The sequence below is a fragment of the Pongo abelii genome, chromosome 10 (assembly GCF_028885655.2).
Source record: "Pongo abelii isolate AG06213 chromosome 10, NHGRI_mPonAbe1-v2.0_pri, whole genome shotgun sequence".
Taxonomy (NCBI): Eukaryota; Metazoa; Chordata; class Mammalia; order Primates; family Hominidae; genus Pongo; species Pongo abelii.
This window is the reverse complement of record NC_071995.2, coordinates 55,826,608-55,831,406: the sequence shown is the minus strand read 5'-3', so window position 1 is coordinate 55,831,406 and position 4,799 is coordinate 55,826,608. Positions and strand designations below refer to the sequence as shown.

General features: G+C 52.4%; 1 long non-coding RNA gene across 1 annotated transcript; it reads right to left on the bottom strand.

The window, feature by feature from the left end:
• Positions 1-3,164: 3,164 nt before the first annotated feature.
• On the bottom strand, positions 3,165-4,797 carry LOC134759509 (uncharacterized). The gene is made up of 2 exons (XR_010135783.1): positions 4,568-4,797; positions 3,165-3,255 (listed from the first exon to the last, which is right to left on the bottom strand). It is a non-coding gene; the product is annotated as an uncharacterized LOC134759509 (long non-coding RNA).
• Positions 4,798-4,799: the final 2 nt, after the last annotated feature.

The following is a 4,799-nucleotide window of genomic DNA, read 5'->3' as shown; positions in this document are numbered from 1 at the left end:
TTCCATTTCTTCAGCTGTAGCGGGGGAAAAGGCCTGATAATACCTGCCTTCCCAAACCCTGCAGGGCAGCTGGAAGGATCCAGTGAGGTAATAGCCAGCTTCAGCTAAGAGGCCCTTAGGAAAAAAATTTATTATTTCCTTCCTTCATAATGGAGGGTATTTCCAGTTCAAATAATTAGTCATGCAAACAAGACCGTGTGTTTCTTCTAGAAAAAGAAGAAGGAGATGAAGAGGAGGAGGGGTAAGAAGAAAAACAACAACAGTTTAAAAGGAGAGAAACTGTGTTCAGGTGCCTGCCATGAAAGGACATAGAGGGTGTGGCAGGAAGGGAAGTGTGGAAAGGAAGAACAGCTGGTGCTTGCCCTGCACCAGACACTGTGCAGTGTGTGAGATGCTTCAGACATTTCACATCGTCCTCACAGAAAGTAATGCAAGTGCTGTTAGTGCCATTTTATAGATGAGAAAACTGAGGTGCAGACAGAATAAACAACTTGGCCAAGGTCAGGCAGAGACACTTCGCGCCCAGGTTGGTCTGTCCTTGGGGTGTGAATATTCCTTCCACAGCCTTGCCAGCGGCTCCTACTCCTAAACGTGGGTGTCCCCTGGCCCTACTTCTCTTTCTCCCTTTCTGTGATCTCCCTGTAAGATCTGCAAGATCTGTTTCATCCCTTGAGTTATTTCCTCTGACTTCCAGCCCACTGGACATTTCCCAGCTAAGAGCCCATTGTCTTCATAAACGCCATCTCCAAAAGGAGCTCCTCCCCTGGGCCACTCACACACCCCCCCTTCACCAAAGGGCTGCAGGGCTGCCATCTTCTCCCTGCCATCCGTGCTCAAAATCAACATCATCTCTGGTGATTTCTCCCCTTTGCTGTATACACAATCAATTATCTCCATTCTTTCTTCAAAATATCTTATTTCTCGCTGTTCATTTTCACCTTTTCTCTTCACACCCCAGCACTGTGACCTTATGTCAGCCTGGTTCCTTGCAGAAGCCTCCAACGGGTCTCCATCAATGCTTCGAGTTTATCCTGCGCACTGCTGCCAGACTCGTGGTCCTTAAAAACACCCCCTTCATCATACCATTCACCCGCCCTCCCACCTCTGCAGGCTCGCCCACTGCCTTCACCAGATCAAGTCCACACTCAGCCCTGCACTCAAGGCCACCTGCACCTGGCCCCCCCCCAGTTTCCCACCCTCATCCCCCACTCCTCCTCTCTCCAGTTCCTCAGTTTAGCAAAGGGATTACTCCAACATCATGCTCCTTTCTCCCCTCCTGACACATGCCGTCCCTCCTCCCCAGCTGCCTGTCCCTCTCCTGCCTTGCCTCTGGCCCACCTCTCAGTCAGGGCCTCCAGAGCCCTCCTCCCAAGGCCTGAAGGACCCATTATCTGTGCTGTTGATCATCAAGTAATTATGCACAGCCTTGTAACGCTCTTCTGTTTAGCCTGGAACAGGCAGTGAAACTGACTAGTGCTATTTAATCTCTATATCTCATGTCTGCCTCTATGTCTATATCTACATATCTCATCACCTAAATCCTATAAACCACTTGAAGGTGACGACTGTCTAAAAGGTCTTGGTTTCTCCCTACAGTGCCTAATAGGTAGATGATAGGTGCTGGATATATGTGTTGAGCTCGTTTTTCTTCCCACATAACTTAGCCTCAAACAAATAGCCAGGGCTTGTCAGAACAGTAAGCATCACCCTTAGAAGTCTGCTCTTGGCCACCGCAAATCTGCCACAGGCCAATTTCATTGCAACCCCTCAGCTCAGGGTCCCCCACAGCGATCGCTGGTCTCCAAAGTGATCGCTGACCTAGGCGAGGCGCTGGAGGCCGCCCCAGCTCGGCTCTGCCTGCTGATTTGGCGACCGGATTTCCATGCCCCTCCCTGGTCCCGAGCTAAAAGGAAACATCCCGGGGATGGGGGATGGGGTGGGGGTTCCTGAACCCTGAACCCTGACCCCTCCTTGGTGAAACCACTCTAGCCCAGCTCAGGGGACGTCAAAAGCACCCTGGGGAACCTCTGCCCTTGGGAGAGAAAGAAGACGCTGCACCTTTAAGTCTGCAGCCGGTTGAGAAAAACAAGCTGTGATTTATATAAGCGGGAAAATCATGTGATTTGCAGGAACGCTCCCTCCTCCCCCGACCCCCTCCCCGCGTCGCCTCCAAGCCCTTCCCAGAGGGGCCCGGGCGGCGGGCTGGGCCCGGCTGCCCATGAGGGGCGCGGGCGGGGGGCGCGCCGAGCCTCGGTTCTCAAAGCCTCTTCCCCGGGCGTGCATTCCCGCAGCTCTTCCTTGTGGACCTCAGACGCGGGGACAGGCGGCGGCGGGCTCTGGGGCGCGGCAGTTTGGTCCCCTGCCTCGCGGCGGGCTGCGGTTCAGGGGGTCCTCGGTGGGGCCCCGCGGTCCTGGGCCTCCGAGGGCGCACGAGGCCCACTCCCCCGGCTGGGTCGGCTGCTGCCCTCAGGCCAGGGTGTGCGGTGGAGAAACTGAGGCTCTCCTCCAGCTGCTCAGGGAGAAAGGAAAGCCGGGGACCCCACACACTGGCGTCTGTGTCCCAGAACACCCAGCAGGGGGGAGAGCAATTTAAGAAATAATCTGGTTGGCAAAGGGCGTAATGAAAATCAGCCATTTTTAGAGCTGAGGGGCGGTGGTGTTTAGCCCAGAGGACCTAGCTAGCTTTCAGGGAGAAAACAGATGTGGCCTTTCAGGCAGAGCCCAGAAAAAAAGACCTGTGATTAGGAGACCCTAAGAACCAGCAAAGAGCTTTTAAATATTGGAGGGGAGGTGGTGTAGCTGCGAAGAGCCCACACCCACGCTGAGTTAGCTCTGACAGCTTCTAAAGGAAAGGGAGATGCTTAGATCATCCTGAGAAACTGGAGGATCTCCTGAGTGACCTGAAAAGGTCATCTCGCCCATCCCCCTGCGGCTGGAGGAATATATGGAGCCCATCCCAGAAGGACTCCCAATGGGAGAGGATGAACCATCACTTCTGAAACCAAGCTCAGGAGAAGCTGAGGAGCTTTCTCAAGGGAGAAGAGCTGCCAGGAGAAGCAAGGGTCTCTCTCAGTGCCACTTCCTTTCCATAAACCATAATGACGGGCTCTGAAATTGTCCAAGGAAGGAAACCCGTGGCTTCTCAGAGCAACCAGTACCAGGGGTTCAAGTTCGTCAGAGAGCATGTTGAAGTTCTGTTTTATTTTCCTCCATTGGTCACCTGCTGGGGATGAGGCATAGGCCTAGTGTTGTCACCTGGAGGAAAGACATGATGCAATTAACAAAGCTGCTAATGCCTTCTCTCACCCTGACCTCTGCCCTCAGCCTCTGTACCAGCCCACCCTCTGCATCCTGCACAGCCAGCTGGGCCCTGGGAGGTCCTCCTGGCCCTCCTCCCACCCGTCCTTTCCCTGTCGGATGGAGGGTCTTTATGCTGAGATCACTGGAGGAACAGAGCTTCAGTGCACTCTGTCACACCAACAATGAGAAAACCTTTCTAAAGGGGAAAGCTCACGGTAGGCAGATTCCTGATTATTCCATAAATCCTGGAGAATAAAAATATAGGTTAACATAAGGATTCAAGAGGATGGCACTCTGTGTGTTCAGGCATATGCTAACTTCACTCATTCCGTTATTTAGTGATTTTGTTATTTAGGGTGTGCCTGGCACTGAGCTAGGCGCCGGGGCTACCACATGAATAAGACAGAGATGGCCCCTCCCCGAACCCTGCCACGTGCCCTTCCACTCTGCCTCCCAGGACAGAAGGCTATGATAGACTTTCCTCTCCTGCACCAGCATATGTCTGTCTCCTTCCCAGCCCACCCCTAGCAGGTGCTGCCCCCAGCCCCAGCTGCTTATGTCTTGTGTGTTCTGCCAAGAGCTGCTTCTGTCAGAAGGCACTAACTCTCTGGTGACTGGGTGGTGGATAGAAGAGGTAACCTAAAGGCCTGTCCAGAAAATGAGATCAAAGTTGGCAGCCTCCTGGGCCCCTCCCAAAAAAGGATATAGCCACCACCATTTATCATTAATTCAGGCCCCACTTCACTCTGTCCCACCTGCTTTCTGTCTCTCTCTCTCTCTTTTTTTTTTTTTTTTTTTTTTTTAGATCTTTTTCTGATATGCCTGGCTGCCCCAATGCAAGTCTCCTCTTTCTGAAGCTTCCTGTGCCACCAGGGGCCTGTCCACCTCAGAGACCTCCCAGGTACAGCTCAGCTGCATCCACAGGGGGTCCTGAGTCCCTAGGCCCTGCACAGATGTCTACCCAGGGTCTCTTGGTCTCTTCCGTAGCTATGAGGCCTCCTCATTGAGGGTGCCCAAACACCACCCTTAATCACAAGTTTGCCAGCCTCTGCCTTCTAACCCTCCTAGAACACACCAGCCCCTGCCTTATTCTAGTATTTTCCTGATTTCGCCTATTTCCAGCTTCCCTCAGCCATTCACAAGCACAGCCTGATGCTGTGCATAGGAAGACCTGGCAGTAAGCCTGTGGTGAACAAATATTTTTAATGAACAAACAGAAATTACGGCCCCAAATTGAAAACACCCTGGAAGCCACAAACTCTGTTACCTTCAAAAGAAGCCAGATCTGGACCGCTGAGGTTTTTAAAAAATGCAATGAGTGAATTAGTGAAATCAGCTCATCACGGACACTGTCTCTTTCAGGAAATGAAGCCTCCGAAGAAAAAAGGCATCCCAGCCCCTGCCAAATTCCATTCTGTTTCAAATTAGCCTTCCAGTAAAATGAGGGGGCTGTCCTAACTGGTCTTTAAGGTCCTCCTAGTACCAGAGCTCTGAGGCTC